Genomic DNA, 21,562 nt, shown 5'->3' with positions numbered 1-21,562 from the left:
CTACATCTCATATTAATATAAAGATTTGTTTGTCTCCCCCCTCTCTCTCCCCTTTAATTTGCACTTGGACTTGACACCGTTAAATTTTGCATGACCTCCCTATGTAACTGTGTAATGACAGTATATCCAAAATTGTGACTTCCATCCCTGAGATAATTTACCTAACAACCTCATCGGTAATAGTGCCTCTTATGTTTTGTTTTTAGTTTATATCATGCTTAAAAGGCAGTATTTCTATGGGTGCTCAATTGAACTCTCATTTTTCATGCTTCCACTTTTCTCTAAAACTATGAAAGCATGCACTGCAGCAAGTGAAGAAGGCTCATGCACAATTCAATAACAAACCCACCAAAACATTATCTCTGCTTGTTGTATTCCTTTTTTTCTGGAGCAGTTTTCATTGAACAGAGCCTGTGTTCTCTTCATGATATATTTGTTTTAATAACTATATCAGTCTCATCTTTTAGGTTCATGAACATTCTATATCTCTTCCATTTTTCATAGATGTCTGCTAAAATACCACCTGTTTATCATTCTTTTCTCTCTTTACTTAAGATTTTCTTCTCCTTATTTACTCGCAACCTTCAGTCTACATATAGTATTGATATACTATATTTTTAACTAGCATGTAATATTATTTCTCATTCTTTCTGATAGTGTAGGCTACCATCATATTTTAGTCTATATTGTGCACTACATCGATCCAAGGCTAGGAAAGTTTCTGAAGGTGGAAGAATTGGTATATTGCGGTATCTTTACAAATTTAAACTTATCCTTGCCCATTTCATACAGCAAGGTGTAATAACCATGTCTCAATCAGTACAATTATTTGTTACATTTGGTTATTATGGACTTGCCTATTAAGGCATTTTAATGCCTGCATTTAATAACTTTTTGATAATAATTTATATATTTTATTTATTATCATATTCAGATGATAATCATAGTTTCTAACAAGTGAATCAGCAGTTTAAATGTAGAACCCTCATCTCAAATTTTGTTCCAGTATAGATGATGTGCAGTAATATGCAGGTGGCATCAGTTCAAATTTTTAGCTGCTAACTACCAACTGCAAATATTAAAAAAAATAATAATAATAAATTGGTCTAAGGCACTAAGTTTTTGAATATTTGCATAGTATGAAGCACCTGACATAGCTCTTCAGACGTATTCTTGAATGCTAATGTCAAGTTCTTATCATTAATATGATTTTGCTATTGTTTATATTTGTTTAGTTCCCTAATTTTCCATATCAATCAAATTCTGTGAGGCCTGTGGAAATGGCATTTGTATCTCTACCACTAGTGCACCTGAAGAAAGGCTGCTCTATTTTCAATTTTAATCGTCAACAGAGAACTTTTTCTAAGGCTTTCTTTAACTAGTTCCTGATTAGTCAGTATCTGGCAAGGGCAAGCAAGGTTTTTTCCTCCAAGAAACTTGGGTTTATCATCCCATAAAAATTGACTATAAAACCCACACTCTTTCAGACAGTAATATATTTCATCAGTGACAACGAGATGGGGTAAGTGTCTGCCATACTCTCTTCTAGATGCTATTTAATATCATTGATAGTTTGGACCAGGTATTTCTGATGAGCTAAAGGTGAAGATCAGTATTCCTTCTACTTTTTGCCATCTCATCTGCACATGAAAAACATTTTGTGTACAATAATAAGCCAAAAGGCTATTTTACTGGCAACATAAGTTAAAGGGAGATGGTAAATCCCGTTTTATTTTATAGCCGGGTACGAAACTCGGATCGAATCCATAGAGTTTCATGACGAAAAAACTATCGGCGAGCCCAAGTGTAAGTAATCACTTGGGTAGTACAACACCAGGACAACTCCAAGCAAAGGTGAAGCAAGCTCCGTTACTAACCTTAATATTCTCTCATAATGTAAAACACAGCTCCTAAGAGATGTATATATACTGTTTTACATTATGAGAAGAGGTCACTACCCAGACCGGTTTCAACCTTTTTTGAGGTCTCATCAGTGAGTAGGTAGACCTGGAATATCAAGGTTTTAAGTGTACCGAACTTACATATACCTCTACTATAGAATTGCTGAACTGCTGTACTCCTATATTGTTATTACTATGATAATAAGCTAAAAGGCTATTTTACCGGCGTCATAAGTTAAGTTAAAGGGAGATGGTAAATCCCGTTTTATTTTATAGCCAGGTACGAAACTCGGATCGAAATCCATCGAATCCATAGAGTTTCATGCCGAAAAAACTATCGGTGAGCCCAAGTGTAAGTAATCACTTGGGTGGTACAACACCAGGGCAACTCCAAGCAAAGGTGGAGCAAGCTCCGTCAATAATAAGCCAAAAGGCTATTTTACTGGCGAGTTTCATACCTGGCTATAAAATAAAACTGGATTTACCATATCGCTTTAACTTAACTTATGTTGCGGTAAAATAGCCTTTTGGCTTATTATCGTAGTAATAACAATATAGGAGTACACCAGTTCAGCAATTCTATAGTAGAGGTATATGTAAGTTCGGTTCACTTAAAACGTTGATATTCCAAGTCTACCTACTCACTGATCAGACCTCAAAAAAGGTTGAAACTGGTCTGGGTAGTGACCTCTTCTCATAATGTAAAACAGTATGTGTATATATATATATATATATATATACACACATCTCTTAGAAGCTGTGTTTTACATTATGAGAGAATATTAAGGTTAGTGACGGAGCTTGCTCCACCTTTGCTTGGAGTTGCCCTGGTGTTGTACTACCCAAGTGATTACTTACACTTGGGCTCGCCGATAGTTTTTTCAGCATGAAACTCTATGGATTTCGATCCGAGTTTCGTACCCAGCTATAAAATAAAACAGGATTTACCATCTCCCATTAACTTTATTTTCTGTACAAGTTTCCAATCTCTGACTCAACATGCGTGGTAACCTGTGCTCACAATAGTGAGTGTCCTGAGCCACAAACTTGTAATTTGATATGCCTAAAATTGGTGACATCTTTGTTAAAAGATGCTGTAGGCTGCATTCTAAATATTTTATAAGAGCAACCTAAATGCTCTTTCCTTCAACTACTTAAATATTGTAGTACAGTATGTACATACTGTTCTATATATGTTTGTGCAAACATGCAGTTTATAAACAAATTATGTCAAGTTCTAGAGGAGGAAATTCTATGCCTTATAGCTACAAAAATCTATCAATGTTTGCATGAGTTAGTGACTGTACAGTTTAGACAATAGCCATTCTAAACAGATGTGCCTCTCCAACTTGCTGACATCAACATTAGTTTGCCCACAAGGTGCAGAAGAAAAGTAACTAATTAGAGTGTGTTGAAGTTGTAATAGGTTAGAGTAATGTTGGAGTGGAGACGTAGAAATTGCTAAATAAAATAAGTGGCAAGTATGATTTATCATATAATTTATTTTTATAGTATTTTATATTCATGCATGCATGCATACATATGGTTTGGTAGGGAACCCATCACTAAATGTCCTGTGATCCTTCTAGTTTGCATTCATCTTAAATTATTCTGAAAAGTCAAGCAAAGAGAAATAAATATTTCTCTTTGCTTGACTTTTCGTCGATTGGTAGAGCCTCTGCTACTAATGGCTCAGTTAAGTAAGTTTGAGCACGGTTAGTAGTTGAAAGGGGGCCAATCGTTCGATGCTGTTGGCACACTCTCCCTCGATGAGTCTTTGGACTCCCTGGAGGTGTCAAATAATAATAATAATAATAAATATATGCAGAAGCCTCAGCAAAATTGTTTACATTCACTTGACAGATATATGTTATCTTGGTTTTAACCCCAGTGATTTTAATTTCTAATGAAGTCAATTTTCAACTTCGTCAATGATTGATCATCTCGGTGTTGCCACATTTTAAATGTGTTTTCATCTCAGATATGCCATTTATGCATGTTGATGGGAAGTCATTAGCTTCTATATACAAGTAGCCTAGTCATGAATTTACTTCATGTGCAAACTTTGTTTATTTACACTTATTGAATTAGTTAATCTTATGTGCGTGTATAAAGGATGAAACCAAGAATATAATTTCTTGGCATCTTTAATTTATACAAAGAGAACAAAAATCAGGATTTTTCAGTCAAAGGGTATTATTGCATTGTATTGAAGGATGAGGGATAGAGAAGATAAGCAACAAAAATCCCAAGATTTTTTTTGCTTATCTTCTCTATCCCTCATGCTTGACATCAGTTTATAACATAGTGACACTATGATGTTACCTTGCCTGCTATGCTTGGTAAATGATAACTAGAAGGCATCACAGATGAAATTTAAAGAAAGATAACTTTTAAGTAAATTCATTACATCATTTGATATCTTACATAATTTAATTTCTCAGTTTATTATGAGAAGTAAATGAATACTTTCGTTTATATACTCTAATGCTAGAAGTATTAGGAATAAGAGGTTTGAGCTTTTGGCATTGATTAGTGCAACCTTGCCATATAGGATTTAGTGAGACTAGACTGATGGCAGATCATATAGTTACAGGGATGGATTGTGAAAGGTATAGTATTTTCAGGAAAGATAATGAGAATAGGATGGGGAGAGGAACTGCTAATTACTATTACTATTATTACGGGCAACTCCAGGGAGTCATTAGACTCATCGAGGGAGGCCCCAAATCATATTCATCACAACTATTTGACATTCATACAGTATCTATCATACCTCGCCTTAAACTCATTCACTGTCACAGCATCCACCACAGACTCAGGGAGTGCATTCCACTCATTCACTACTCTAAAAGTAAAGAACCCAGCTCTAACACCTTTACTAACCACACTTTTGCCCAGTTTCCATGGATGTCCCCTAGTCCTCCCACAACCAGCCCTGTTCTCAAAAATATCTTCTGAATTAATTTTATAGAAACCCTTCAATAATTTGAATGTCTCAATCATATCTCCCCTCCTCCACCTATCAACCAATTTTTGCAACCCACAAATCCTCAACCTGTTCTCATACGGTTCATTCCACAGACCTGCTATCATCTTGGTCACTCGCCTCTGGATCCTCTCCACCTCCTCCCCATCAAGAAGAAACCTAGGTGACCAAATCTGAGCACAGTAGTCGAGATGGGGTCTTATCATGGCTCGATACAGAGGAACAATAACCTGCTTGTCTCTGCTTGTCAACGTATTCTTCAGCAACCAAGTGATTTGATGAGCTGATTTGGCCACTTTTGCAATGTGTCCCTTAAATTTCTATTCCTTATCCACCAACACTCCTAAATCTCGTGCCTCATCAATTTCCTGGAGCACGGTTCCACCAATGCAGTAAACTGCCGGCAATCTTTTCACCCCAAAATGCATAACCTTACATTTTGCCACATTAAATTGACATCCATTCTCCTTAGCCCAGACCTCCAATCTATCCAAATCATCCTGCAAAATTTTGACGTCATCTGCATTCACTATTGCCCTACCCAACTTCGCATCATCTGCAAACAAATGAACTGTTCCTCTCAGATCCTTTTCTATATCATTTATAAACAAATTAAACAGCAATGGTCCAAGAACAGATCCTTGTGGCACACCACTAGTCACAGGCCGTCTTGTGGACTCTACTCCTGAGTAAACCACTCTCTGATATCTCTCCGTCAACCACCCTCCTATCCATCTCACCAACCCTATGTCCATTCCCATATGCTGCAATTTACTGATTAGAATTCCATGTGGTATCCTGTCAAAGGCCTTAGCAAGGTCCAGTAGAATCACTGTAAACCCATTACCCTTATCCAGTTTAGCCGTCACTGTGTTATAATACGTGAGCAAGTTACTGAGGCACGACCTACCCTTCACAAAACCATGCTGTCCCTGATACAGTATCCCATTTTCTTCTATCCAATCTTGTATTTTCCTCTTGACTATTTTCTCTAAGACCTTGATAATGATTCCTGTTATGCTGATTGGCCGGTAATTTTCAATAGCAGCCTTGGAACCACCTTTGTGCAGTGGAACTATTTTCCCCTCTTTCCACCCCCTTGGGACTGACCCAGTCCTGAGGCTCAAATTAAACATAATGGTCAAGGGCACTAACAATTCTTTGGCCACTTTACGTACGACACGAGCTGGTATACCATCCAATCCCACAGATGTATTGACATTGAGGTTCTGTAATAGACTAGTTACCTCTACTTCATTCATCACAATTCCAGTATAAGCTGTTGGTTCTTCCATTCCTGCAAAGTCACCACCTGGATGATATACTCTTGCAAAATGCTCGCTCAGTAATTCCACAATATCGACTGATTCGGTTACCTCCCTACCCTCAGCATTTTTTAAGATCATTCTACCATGAGCATTTTTCCTTTTACTTGCAACATATTGAAAAAACTGTTTGGGATTCTCTTTAGCCTGCGTGGCCAATTTCCTTTCGTAATCTGCTTTTGCTTTTCTTACCACCCTTGTTACCATCCTGGCCTGAGCTTTATACTGTTCCTGCGCCTGATGGTCACCCTTCTCCTTAAATTCCCTCCACATAATGATGGCAGATGGATCATAGCTAAAAACGTAGGAGATAGTAGTGTGGATAGCTCTTCATTTGAGGCAATTTGTTGCAAGATAGAGGCCAGTAGGACAAAATATACAACTGGTTGCTGCTGTAGGTTGGTGCATGCACACATGCAAAGGATGATGTGAAAGATGCACATTAGCAAATTATCACAATGGGTGCAAATTGAGTAATTATAATGGGAGAGACTTCACCTATGGAAACATAGGCTGGAAGAAGAAGAAGAAAAGATACATAGCAGGAAGGAAATGGGATTTATTCACCAGCTAAGAGATAATTACTTGAAATTGCATGTGATGGAGGAAATCTGGGTTTGAGAGTGCTGGATTTGGTCAGAATTAGAAGATCTCTTCATAACAAAGATAGCCGTATTGCCTCCAATTCCCTGAGAGTGACTATGTAGCCTTGACTTTGGAGGTTGCCAAACGTGGAATATTCAGTTAAGAACAGGTATATAGGGTGATCTGATTAAAGTATCCCTGTTTAAGGCCTTGTGGAGCGCCACTCAGTGATCCAAATGCTGTGAATCTTTACAGGAATTCATTGTTCATCATGCGAAAGTGATATCTGTGGGAAAAAAAAAAGTAGCTCCAAAATTCACCACCAGGGTACACTCATGATGTACCAAATGTAGATTTTATTTACTTCATTATGCACTCGGGCTGTACTGTTCAACGTGCTGCCCTTATCAGTATGCCACAAACTGCATCCTTTGCATAGTGTGTTTAGTGACAGAACGCAGCTGGTTGGGACTGATGTTGTGTACATGTTGTGTTATGATGTCTTTCAGCACTGATCCTGATAATTGACTGATACATGGAGGAGGTTCCATCCTGCATGAAAATGACTGAATCCATGCATAGGTGTTGCTGTAGCTGTGTCACAAGAAATTTGTTTATCATATCGCAATACCTCTCAGTAGTAACTGAGCATGTCACAGGACCCGACTGGTGAATGTCCACAAAGAAGAGTGGTCCAGTGATAAACAAAGATGTACACCTGCACTAGACAGTAACTTTGGGTGAATGCAAAGGAATTTGTTGAATTGCATGCAGGTTTTGTGTATCCCATACACAGCAGTTGTGGGTATTCACAGCTCTGTTCAGGTGAAAGTGAGCCTCATCTCCACAAAAAATCATCCACAGTCATGCACCATCTAACTTCACTTGAGTAAGGAATGTTAAAGTGAATGTCAGTCAACTTTCGAAGTCCTGCAAGTGCAACTCCTGTATCAAGGTTGCCTCGAATGGGTAGAAATGCAGAATCTTCTATTGAATTTTCCAGACAGTTGTATAAGACTCATCCTTACATCTTGATAGAGCATGTGCACTGCAGGAACCAGTGCTGTTATTCATGGCCTGCTCCACAATGGCAGTAGCAACTTCATTCACTTGTTAACTTATTGGTTTGCGACTTCTGCCAGGTCTAACTCCCAACGACCCTGTTTCTTGAAAAAGGCTAATCATTCATCGCAGAGCACGTGAAGTTAGTGGATCTCATCAACATTTGATCAGGCAGAGAAATTTGCAGAGTGTAGCAATAGCATTGCAATTGTTTAGGTAGTACAGTTTCACAAGCAATGCACTTTGTGACAAGTCTAGTGCCATTATTGTGGACAGTATTAACAACCCAATTGAAGGGGAAAATCCTGTGTCCATCTTTTAAAACCCTCCTGGCACCTGTTGAGTTGGTAATATGCAAATTCTATGCATTTGGTGTTTACATTGCCCCAGGTGGTGAATTTTGGAACTATTTTATTCTTTCCTCAGATATCTTTCATATGATGCACAATGTATTCCTGCAAAGTTTCACAGCATTTGGATCGCTGGGGGTGGTGCTCTAGAATGCCTTAAACAGGGATATTTTGTGATCATCCTATATGTGGAACAACAGGGTAGGTGATTATGTCAAGCTTGGGAGGCAGCTTAAAGCAGTGTCATGGCATAATAATTTAAGGAAAGGATGCTACCAAAGCACGGAAGTTGGTCAAGAGATATGTATGCCCATGGCCAGGAGCTATAGAAAAAAAAAATTTTTTAAGGAGGATATGTATATAAGGAGAAAGATAAATCAGCATATTCATGAGCAGTAGAAGTAAAGCACGAAAGGTGTCCAGTATGGTAAGGAAGGTAAAATAAGATTTAGAAGAAATTAGCTGAGCAGGTAAGTAAAAGGAAGAATGATCATAGAAGGATAACTTTAATGAGTGCCAATGGTAGTGAGGTGACAGAAGCAGACAAGTTCACTTACTCAGTGACCACTTTGCAAGTGTCTGTCATCCAAGTGAGGATATTATCATGACAAGAACTGATGTGAGAATAGAGGTCGATGAATTCAAAATGTTCAGGATATTATAGAATATATGGTTGTGGGATTAGAGGGATATCAGCTTGCATATTACAAGAATGTACAAAAAGGAATTAGCATCGCCTCTGATGAAGCTGCTTAATTTAAGTCTCAGCTCTGGTAACGTCCCAAGGGAAAAGGGCAAAATAGTTCTATTGCATAAAAGCGGCTCCAAGATAGAGGTAGAAAATTGTAGACCAGTCATCTCAGGATACTGGAAAAGTTGGTCAAGGATAGAATTTAGGAATGGGTAGAAAATAATATATTCTTTGGCAGAAGAACAACATTGCTTTATTAAGGGTATCACTAATTTATTAACTTTTTATAATAGTGATAGCTGAGTTGGCTAAAGGGAATACCTAAACAATGATGTTGTGGATTTTGCTAAGGCATTTGACAGATTACCATATGGAACTGTTGACCAAATTGAAACAAATAGGGATAGATATGGAGCTGGTGATATGGATACAATTGTGGCTGATGGGCAGATATTAAAGAGCAGTGTGCCTCAGGACTCTGCTTGGACTACTTCTGTTTAATATGCACATAAATGATTTGAAGGGAAATATTCAGCTGTTTGCAGATGATGCAAAATTGGGTAGCTTAATAGTTAATGAAGGCAATTTAGAGAGAAAGAGAGAGAGTTTGCAGGATGATTTAAATATAGTCTGACAGTGTGAACAAAAAGATAATGGGTGCCAGTTTAATGTGAAAAAGTGTAAAGTTATGCATGTTGGGATGAAAAGATTACTAGCTGTATACCACATTGATAGAAATGTTCTCAAATAAACTGATGAGGCTAGGGATTTGGTGTGTGTGTGGGGGGGGGATGGTGCATGGGAGTTGAAGTTCAGAGAGCATATTGCAAAGGTGGCCAATGTAGCTCATAGGATTGCTTGGTTATTGAACACACTTGACAAACAGAAATAGGAAAGTTATCTTCTTTATATGGGCCTGATATGGTCACATCCGAATTTATTGTGCTCATATTTGGTCAGCTAGGTTTCTTGGCAATGAGGAAGTGGTGGAGAGGATCCAGAGGTGAGTGGCCTGTGGAATACTTTCTGTAATAATACATTGCGAGTTTGTTGGTTACAAAAGATTGTAGATAGGTGGAAAATGAGGGGGAATATGATAGTAATGTTTAAGTTACTAAAAGAAAGAGTTTTATAGGATTGATGCAGAGGAAATATTTCAGCACTTGACTGGAGGAGATAGAAAAAGAGGTTATCTCTGGAAGTTGAGTATGGTTAGCAGGGTTAGCAGGACAGGGATGTGAGACTAGATTTTTTGTTTGGAGGATGGTGAATAAGTGGAATAGGTCACCAGTATCTGTTATGAGTGCTTTGTTGGTAAGTGCACATTCAGGACGAGGTATATTAGATATTATACAGGTAGTATGGGTCTCCTACAATGAATCTTTGGACACTATGTAGGTTCCATTCAATAATAAATAATGAAAAGATTAATAATATATAATAATAGTAATAATTATAATATATATATATATATGTTAAAGATACCAAGCAATTTTATAAGCTAGGTTTTTTTAAAATTCTTTTTCCCAAGTAAGCAAACAGACAAGCAAGTCAAGTTTGCAGCTGCACGTAGTGCAACACCAGGCAACTCATTGTAAAGGTGGAGTAGGCTCCGATCACTTTCCTTAGAATTTTCCCCTAATGCAAAGCACATTTCCTTGCAGAGATGTATGATGTTATGCATTAAGGTAATGGTCACTACCTAGACCGGTTTCATATACATGTTAAAGATAACAAGCAATTTTATAAACTTGGTTTTAATCCTTTTTTCCCAAGTAAGCAAACAAGCAAGTAAGCCAAGTTTGCACCTGAAGTATTTTCAGGTCTGAGGCAACTCATGGTAAAGGTGGAATAAGCTCTGATCACTTGCCTTAGTATCTCCCATAATGCAAAGCACATCTCCTTGGGAACATGTATGATGCTGTGCATTAAGGGAAGGGCCACTACCCAGACCAGTTTCAACCTTTATTGAGGTCTCATCAGTGGGAGCCAAACCGGTCTGGGTAATGGCCCTTCCCTTAATGCATATCATCATACATGTCCGCAAGGAGATGTGCTTTGCGTTATGGGAGATACTGTCGTGACGTTCTATTTTCATGTTATGTTCTAAATCCGCCATCTTGGTTTAAGTCACTCTTATCAATATAACTAATTGCAAATTGATCACCGATCCAAAAGTAGGAAAATTTATAATTATACTGTGCCACCCTATTTTTAGATTAGTCTATATAAAATAGTAGGATCAATTTTTTAATTAAGTTAGCAGTCTCCTCATTTATTTAGGCCGAATTATTTAGTATTCCACTTGGGGTTCCTGCAAGATTCGAATATTTATGAACGGTGCAATAAAAAGGAATTCAGGCAAACACAATATTTAGATTAACAAAATAAAACATTTAATATATGATATATATATAACAAATACAAGAATTCTGCTTTAAAATGAAACAATACAATCAACTTAATACATCTTGCTAAGTCACTCATGCCAATTCAATGTTCTAAACTTTCACATACAATTCACAGCTTCAAGATCACAAGCTTTCTTAACTCAAGTTAATAAAACGAAACTTCTTATTTAATCAGTCTCCACATATCCATCAGCTGTACTTAATGTTTAAATTCACAGGAAGCACTAATCAAGGTAGACAATATTCCAAGCAATCTTATTTCGGACTTTGAACTTCGAAGATATGTTAATGTTAGAATAAACAAACAAATATGACTACTCTTACCAGATACAATCTTCAATACATCAATTAATTGTGAGCACACTTATAAATTAACTTATCTACGTTAGCGGAACACATTAATAAAAATTCTCCAATGATTTAACTGAACTACTGTTAATCGCGCTTCACTACTCTAAAAAAAAACACATCAATAAGGCACTGATATCTTTCCTTGTTTACTTTCTTCAAACTAGTTAATCTCAATATAATTCTTCTCAGGGCAACATAGAATTAAGACGTAATCCTAGACTAACTGGAACTAATCAGAGTTTTGCATTGAATGTCCAGTTCTTTATTTATCCGGTTATGGCATTAATCTTCCTTTACAACACAGCTGACTTCACTTGCAGCTAAGTATATGATTCACTATGTTTTGGCTCACTTCAAAACACTATTCTCATGAATTTCTGCCCTAGAGAACTTATAATTTTCTTCCACTTCTTTTGCTTGTATCCTACCCTCCTTCCCGCTCCGCAAAAACTTCCTCTCTTCTTTCTAATTAAAAATCTTCTAAATTTTTTCCTCTCCTTTCAGTCCGAAGGTCACGCTCTATTCGACTCGTGCTTGTTTATTTCATGCGTCTCCATGACAACAAATGAACGCAAACATTTCGCTAATGTAATACAATGCTCTACTACTACATGAGTGATTACATAACGTTAAATTTTCACAAATAAGAATAAACAGAATATTTAAGCTACTTAATCAGCTTTTTCATTACATATACAATTAATTATAATAACACTTTTCGTTACATCATATATATATTTTAGTTATTATAAATTCTGCACATATTATTGCTTAATCAATTAATAGTAGGTTAAGTTTAGAATAAATATTTAAATAGTAATCCTAAATTAAGGAATAATAACAAATACACAATGATACCCCTTGTCTAATTTAATGGTAACATTGTTGTAGAATGTGAGCAAGTTGCTGAAACATGAAAGACTTGGATTTTGCTAAGGCTTTTGACAGAATACAGCATGGTAGACTGTTGCATGAATCGGAGAATATGGGTTTGGGTTATAGAATATTAGTGCGGATAAGAGGATGGCTGACTGGTAGATATCAAAAAGTTGCATATAGGGGATGTGAGTCTGCAAGATTTAAGGTAACCAGTGGTGTACTACAAGGATCGTTCTTGGTCCACTGTTATTCACTCTGTGCATTAATGATATTGGAAAGAATTTGACAAGTGACATACAGCTATTTCCTGATGATGCACAGATAAGTAGAGTAATTAGGAATGCTACTGATATGCAGTACTTGCAGAATGATTTGAATAGACTGGAATTGTGGGCATGGGAAAATGGATGTCAGTTCAATATCAGTAAATGTAAAGTCATTCACTTCGGTGCAATTAGATATTCAATGTTATATTATATTGGTGGGATTATGCTAGACGAAGCTAATAAGGCTAGGGATCTTGGAGTGTTAGTAGATTGGAAGTTGAAGTTCATAGGCCACGTAGCAAAGATTGTAAATACAATTCAAAAGATCATTTCAATGCTGAAATGAACTTTCACATGTAAAGATAAGGATGTCATTTTGCTTCTTTACAAGGCCTTGATAGGATCTCTCTTGGACTATTGTGTGCAGGTCTAGTCTCCTGGTTTCCGTTGTGATTCTGATACAGTAGAGAATGTTAAAAATGATATCAGGTTGTGGAATACTGATTATGAACACATTGAGAATTTGTAAACTGCAGACACTAGCAAACAGGAGAAAGATGGGTGATGTGATTGAGACTGTTTAAAAATTATAAGCAGCAGCATCAGGCTAGAATAGTTACAACTGTTGTACGGAAAGCAAAGTGTGAGTATGAAAAGAAACTAGCTCTGCATGCTAAAGACAACCCACAAGAATTCTATCGATATGATGCAAGTAAAAGAAAGAATGAATATGAAAAAATACCTCTTCTAAATGCAGATGGCATGAGGGTTATAGAACGACCAACTAATGAGTGCCCATTAGTTGGTCGTCTGATACAAACTTTTGAAAGGACCATACAGGATTTCAGTTGATGAACTTTTTCATTTTATGGAGGGTGGGGAAAGGACAAGGGGGCATCCTTAGAAGCTGAGAATGAATGCCACTAAGAAGGGGGTGGGGGCTAGATTTTTCTCTCATAGGGTGGTGCATGATTGGAATGGACTAACATTGGATGTTTTGTGTGTGTGCAGGCATTGTAAATGAATTCAAGAACAAGTATGATAGCTGGTGCATGTAGCATCTCTTGATTAGTCTCTGACTCCCTGGAGGTCTCTTTTAATAATAATAATAATTAGAAATTCTGAACGCATATATTTTGTATGGTTACTACACTCCTTTTTATTATTATTAAGGCCTTAAACTTTGAGATTCAGAGATGAAAGGCTGTGTATTCTATTGGTGATCTGTACTGGGGGATTTATTATTATTATTATTTTTTAAATTTTTATGTTGAGCCCTATACATGAGAGGTAGATTAATCAACCTATAGTACCACGTATGCATAGTGGGTTGGGAAAGAGAAAGTTGTTTAGATTTGATTTAAAAGCCTGTATGTTGCATTCCTTGGGAAATACGTAAGGGGGAGAACTGTTCTACATTACAGCAGGGATGAAGCTGGAGGGAAAGAAACTTGTTCTGTGGGTTTTAAGCCATACTGAGAAGGGATATTGGGTTGCATGTGTTCCAAGTACTGAATTGGGGAATTATTCATGCTATTTCAGATGGACATTGCCATCAGAATGCTTATAGAATACGCATATCGCAGAAACCAAATGCCTGTATGAAAGTGGGAGGAGTGATAATAAATTTAGTTTAATCCTTTATCCAAGTGTGAGCAAACAAAGTTTGTGCCTGAAAGTATCTTCAGGACTCGGGTAAGGTGGTACAACACCAGGCTAAGGTACCACCTTAAACCAGTCCTGAAGATACTTTCAGGTGCAAACTTTGTTTGCTCACACTTGGATAAAGGATTAAACTAAATTTATTATACTCTAACCAAGTGAAAAATAAACTTTCAACATGGGAGGAGTGAGTTGGTAAGAGATGGGTTATTAATCAATCCTATTATCCTCCTCTGTATTGAGTCAAGCATTTTGAGGGAGCTCTTAAGGGTCCCCACTCAGTAGCTGGATAGATTTGTGATTTCATAATCATCATCAAATTCCTGCCATGTACCCACACGGGGTGTACAGGATATGATAGTACTACATGAAAAAAAAATTATATCATTACTAACCTCCTGTCTACAATTTTCCTCCAAATCAGTCTGTTACTTGTCAAGACTCCAACATTATCAGATCTTATATTTCTATCGTCTAAGGCACTTTGTACCGTATCAATCCACCTATATCTTGGTCTTCCTCTGGGTCGTTTTGCTGCCAACCTGGCAGAGAACACTTGTTTTGCTAATCTTTCCTCACCCATTCTGTTTAGGTGACCATACCACCTGATACTAGCTCTGCTAACGCATTCTTGGATGCAGACAATGTCAAGTTCTTTCCTAATATCCTCGTTTTTAATATGATATTGCCATTGATGCCATCTGTTCACACCTATAATCTTTCTCAGGACTCTCATATCTGCGGTCTCTAGTCTTTGGTCAAGTGTTTTACTTCTAACCCAGCTCTCAGATCCATAAGTTAAAACTGGTTTGAACACCGTCTTGTATACAGCTAATTTAGTGTTCCGACTAATTTCTCTCTTATTCCATATGAATTTATTCAATTGACTTCCCACCATACCCGCCTTGCTGATTCTGTTGTCTATTTCTATATTTAATTTACCATCTTCAGTAAAAATTGTGCCTGAGTAGCTGAAATGTTTTACTTGTTCCACAGGTTCTCCATTCACAACACAGTTGACATTTTCAATGATTCTGCGTATTTTCATTGTCTTTGTCTTCTTATTGCTGACCTTCATACCATATCTATTACAACAGCTATTCAATTTAGTCAGAGATTCTTGCAGACTTGTTGCGGATTTATTTAGACGTATAACATCATCCGCATAAAGCAAAGAGCTGACATTAACATCTCCAATTTTGATATCATGTTTAATATCACTTTCCTTCATAATGTGATCCATATAGATAATGAATAACAGAGGGGATAATGTACATCCTTGTCTCACACCAGATTTAACATTAAACCATCTTCCTGTACTTCCTTCAATTCTAACTGCTGACTTACAACTCAAATAAAGACTAAGTATTGCTTGATATAATGCCCCATTGACACCATATAACTGCAGCGTATTGAATAGCTTCTCTCTTGGCACCTTATCATATGCCTTTTCCAAATTGACAAAACTTAAATACAGATCTTTGTTATATTCCCATGCTTTCTCGACTATTTGTCGTAAAAGTGAAGATCTGATCCTGACAGCCTCTATTTAGCCTGAATCCAGCTTGTTCTTCACCAAGCTTTTCTTCCACAATTCTTCTCAACCGTTTCTCAAGTATACACGCATAGATTTTGCCAGGAACACTCAGTAGGGAAATACCTCTGTAATTCTCACATTCAGTTTTATTTCCCTTTTTATATATGGGTACTATGAGAGCTCTACTCCAATCATTGGGAATTCGTCCCTCTGTCCAGGCTTTCTGAACTATGCAGTGCAGCCACTGTAAGGCTCTTATAGCACCATACTTCAGCATTTCTGGTCGAATATCATCTACTCCAGCTGCCTTTCCACATTTCAAGCCTTTGATGGCTTTTTCTACTTCAAGTATGGATATGTATTCATGTCTGCATGCCTGGTCAGTGTTTTTTACCACTGTGCTGTCATCACTGCTTGTTTCATTTAGCAGTTTTTCAAAGTAATTACTCCATACTTCAAGGAAATCCTTTTCTCCCATTTTCATGTCACCTTTATCATCTCTAACTCCTTTTACAGTACTCTTTCCTCCATTCCTAAGCTTCTTCAACAACCTCCAGAATATTTTGCCACCTTCTTGATATTTATTTTCTATATTCTTGCCAAAGTCCTCCCATGACTTTTGTTTAGCTAGTTTTACACAGTGTTTAGCATTCTTGCATTTGTCTCTATATTCTCTAAGAGCACAAGCTGACTTATTTGACAGGAACTTTTGATATGCTTTCTTCTTTTCCTTCACTGCCTCTTTAACTTCCTGTGTCCACCAGGGAGTTCTGATTTTTTTTATCCTTGCAGACAACCTCACCACATGCCTCTCTGGCAGAATCAATCAATGTTTTCTTCAGAGTTTGCCACTGATTCTCCAAGGTTTGATTCCTGTTCTCAAACTCTTTCATTTTTTCTTCAATAATCTTTCTGTATTTTAGTCTAGAGTTCACATCTGAGAGCTGCTCAACTTTTATTCGCTTTAAAACTTTCTTACATGTTATTCTTTTCAATATGAAATTCACTTTTATCCTGCTCAAGACTAAATAGTGATCACTTCCAATTTCAAATCCTCTGTACACTCTGGTGTCCTGCATCAGGGAGAAAACATCACTATCAACAATAACATAGTCAATGAGACTTTTCTTATTCCTAGCCTCTTCTCTCCATGTGAGCAGAAATCCAACAGATATTTGCCATTATTATTAGCTTTGCTCTTTCCTCCAAATTTTCCCAAAATATTTTTGTATGTCTCACAATCATTTCCTACTCTGCTATTTAGATCCCCAACAAGGACCAACTTTTCCTTTTTCATTGTGTCAGTTGCTTTTTCTAAAGCCTCAAAAAATTCCTCCACTTCTACCTTAGTAGAACCTTCTGTGGGTCCATAGGCACAAATAAGTCTCATTGTCCAGTTCCCCATTCTCATATTTGCTCACATTACTCTACTTGAGACTGACTGCCATTCAAGAAGATTAGCCTCGTATTTTGTGTTGAATACTATGGCTACTCCTTCTTTTCCTTGATTGTCATTGCCTGAATATAACATTTTGTATTTATTGCTCAGGAAGATCTCACCAGTTTTGGTCTTTTTTTTTGTTTCAGTCACCCCTATTATGTCGATCTGGTACTTATCTAATTCCTCAGCTAGCTCCATTTCTTTGCCATTTAGGCTTTTTACGTTGATAGTACTGATCTTTAACTCTGGTGATGTTGAGTTGGGGTTTGTTTTCAGATTTGTTCCAGTAGCTGACTTTTCGCTGTTCGCCTTTCCCTGGCGAAAATAATGGAGGCCTTGTTTAACTGGGCGACGCCCCAGCCGGCATGAAATTTTGTCATGTTGTACCATCATTTTTTATTTTGGTTTAACCAATAAGAATACAATTTGGTCGGCTAAATCCCAAATTGCCAGCCCATCCTCGTTCGTTCAGTATCCAAGTAGATACCCAACAGGGTGAACCACGAGAAGGTGAGGATTGGACATTAGGTCAGAAGCCCTGGTCGGTTCTCCACATTCCTTTAAAGGCTATGTGGAGGTCTCCTCTCAGTTATACAGCTTTGACCCTTAAGCATCCCAGATTTTTAATTTGTATAAGGTTAACAGCTGTTCAGAGATTAAGTAACCTCTTGAGTGAGAAATTCTAGTTTTTTAGAAGCTGAGGATGCAGTGGTTGTGATGTATTTATGCCAGGAAAGGCTTGATGTCAACATGATTCCAAGAAAAAAAATTTCATCTGCTCTGGAAATTTGAGTTTGTCAAAAATAGTGCTGTTAGAAAATGGTTCTTTTTTTGTGAGAAGTAAGGTATAGCTGGGTTTTTCTAGCATTGAAATTGACAAGGTTATCTGAACTCCATTGGAGGATGGTTCAGAGATCAGAATTGAGGGCAGTGGTGGCTGGTGTTCTGTAGGTAGAGGTGATTTGTGTAGAGTAAGGTTTATCAAATGAAAGGGGAGTAGTGCAATGTGTTGTCATCTGCAAAACTGTATATTGGGTTGGAGGTCAACTGAAGAATGTTGGTGAGAGACAACCTTGTGAAACTCCAGTATTAGTTGAATGGTGAGAGGATAAGGAACCATCACACATAGTGTGTGTCCAGACAGAAAGCCTGCAATTCAACTGCAGAAGTTCTGGGACATACCAAATAATGGGAGTTTGTTTAGTAAGCCTTTGTGCCAGACCCAGTCAAAAGCTATGGAGATATCAAGTACAACCACTTGAGATTCACCAGACTTCTCTGTGGCTTTTGTCCTGAGATGGGTGATATATGTGAGTAGATTTCCTGTTGATCTGTAGAAATGGAATTCATACTAGTGGTCGTTTATTAGCTGGGTGCCTTCTAGGTAGTGTAAGAGTGGGAAATTGATGGTTCTCTCCATTACTTTAGATAGTACTGAGGTGAATGAGATAGGGTGGTAGTTTGATGTCATTGATTTGTTTTAAAAGAGGTAAACCGTGAGTAGACATAACTATACATAATAAATAACGGAAAAACTCACGTAGAAATATTATTTAATAGTATAATTTTCGCCTGTGTGTCACAGGCATCTTCAGTACAATTAGGCACAAAAATTAAACACTAACTGACAATTCCAAAAAGCGCCACCTAATTAATTTTTGTGCCTAATTGTACTGAAGATGCCTGTGACACACAGGCGAAAATTATACTATTAAATAATATTTCTACGTGAGTTTTTCCGTTATTTATTATGTATAATTGATTTGTTACCCTTTTTTGGGAAAGGGTTGAACCTAGGCCAATTTCCAGATTGTGGGATAGATACCAGTGGAGTAAGAGAGTGTATACAGGTAACATAGGATAGCGATCAGTACAGGTGCACAAACCTTCATGACAATTGGAGGAATTTGGACAATATTTTTTTTAACTCTTTCTGTTGAAAGGATATAGGGGGCATTGTGTATTGGGCATCTGGAAAGGATTGGGGGAATTTATCCTGGTCAGTTATGCATGCATTGGAGGCAAAGTGTGAAGGGGATGGAATGGAATTCTGTGTATGATGGTTGACAGGGAGATGAAGGTCAGGAGAGATGTTGCAAAGAAGGACATCATCCAGCAAAAATGAGGATGTTGTGGTTCCATTATAGTCTTGATCAGACGACATCTAGACTTCAAGGGCAGCGCTTCCCAAACTGTGGGCGGCAGCCCCCTTGGGGACCGTAGGTTTTGTTGAGGGGGCCGGGAAATAATGAAAACAAATTTAAAATGTTTTAAGACTAAGTAGATTTTTTTTTTTTTTTTTTAAAAGAAACATATTTAACTTTTATTATTTATTATTTCTTTTTTGTTATTTTTTATATTTTAATGGAAAAATTCACATATTGGTGTTGGTTCACAAACTTTGCTTCCTGCGTATTTCGGTGCTTAATGAATATTAGTAAATATTGCTTATTCATATGTTTCATTTCAAAGCAGTGGTTAATTGTATTTACTTCGAATGCTCTCCAGGGAAGCTCCAAATCTTCCTGTCCCTTTCATCATGCGTTCATAATCAGGAACTGTTGATATTGACATTTTTATACATATCAAAACTCGTTTTATATTATCACTGTCATCCGAGCTAGTTTTCTGTTACCAACAAAAGTTTCGCATATACTTCACACATGAAATGTAGAAAGTATTTTTAACTTGGGTATAGTTATGTTAAAGATACCAAGTAATTTTAAACCTGGTTTTACTCCATTTTTTCCAAGTAAGCAAACAGACAAAATGTCAAGTTTGCGCCTGCAATATATGCAAGACTAGCTGATCCCACAGGTAGTGCAAGACTAAGGCAACTCGTGGTAGAGGCAGAGCAAGCTCTGATCACTAATCTTAATATTTACCCTTAATGCCAAAACACATCTCCAAGAAGGGGATGTATGATGTTTTGTATTAAATGGCCCCTTGCCTTTAATACAAAACATCATACATCCCCTTCTTGGAGATGTGTTTTGGCATTAAGGGTAAATATTAAGATTAGTGATCAGAGTTTGCTCTGCCTCTACCACGAGTTGCCTTGGTCTTGCACTACCTGTGGGATCAGCTAGTCTTGCATATATTGCAGGCGCAAACTTGACATTTTGTCTGTTTGCTTACTTGGAAAAAATGGAGTAAAACCAGATTTAAAATTACTTGGTATCTTTCACACATGAAAAAAAGCTTAAACAGGTTCATGTGGGGAGATAGTAACTCACTTGCAGTGGTAAACAACACGCCTTCCCTAACAGCCACTATACTGCAGAGGCAATAAAAACAAGTACTTTTGTTATGCCAGTGAATAAGGTATGAGCAGTCTGTGTAATATATTTCTCAAGAAATAGTGCAATTAGAGACAACTGAGATAAAAACGCACTAATTAATGAATCACATGTCCCCTCATACAGAAACTATGCTGTATAGACTGAAACAAAACCATATGTTGCATGGGCAAACACAGTATCTAACTAAAAACTATTGTTATTAATTAGATGTGTGTGAGTTTGATTTCCCAAGGCAGCAATAAAATTCAACTGAACGTGTTAAAATTCGTAAATGTGTTAAAACTAAGTAATATATATATATATAATGAATTATGGCAGTTTCACATATGGAATTCAGTTGAAGAGAGTTAGCATTTCAACTCAATTGTCAGCTATGCTTTTATCTTTCGGTTGCACGATCTTTTGTTAATACCGCACCAATCATATGCATGTTTTAATAACCTGCCTTTGCTGTCTGTTTCGCGTTAGGCTTAATTACCGTAAAGGGAGAAAAGTCACAAAAGAGAAAAATGTTCTTGGTCCGGGGATTCCCTTATTCAGGTAATATTCACTAATTTCATGTTATCAGTCTTTGGTGTGCCAGTATCGGTAAGTGATGATATTATTTGATCTATTCTATGTTAAAAAATTTAACCCTGAGATGGATAAGTGGCTGATAAAAAATAAAAAAAAAATCCCGCGAACAATCAGAAGAAGCAGAAACAGACTCGAAAAAAAAAAGGACAGTATTTCATATTTTACCAGAACAGCCCGCATCGTCTTCAGAACCAAATGGTAAGAGACAAAAAATGTAATATATGCATTTGATTT

At 37.1% G+C, this 21,562-nt stretch overlaps 1 protein-coding gene across 2 annotated transcripts in view; it reads left to right on the top strand.

The window, feature by feature from the left end:
- MED14 (mediator complex subunit 14) overlaps window positions 1–21,562 on the top strand; it is a 429,754-nt gene that overhangs the window by 17,662 nt on the left and 390,530 nt on the right. The window lies entirely within an intron of this gene.

Source organism: Typopeltis vanoorti, chromosome 21 (genome assembly GCF_054136105.1).
Source record: "Typopeltis vanoorti isolate ZY-2024b chromosome 21, IOZ_Tvanoo_1.0, whole genome shotgun sequence".
NCBI classification, from domain to species: domain Eukaryota; kingdom Metazoa; phylum Arthropoda; class Arachnida; order Uropygi; family Thelyphonidae; genus Typopeltis; species Typopeltis vanoorti.
This window is presented reverse-complemented; position numbering and strand designations above follow the sequence as displayed.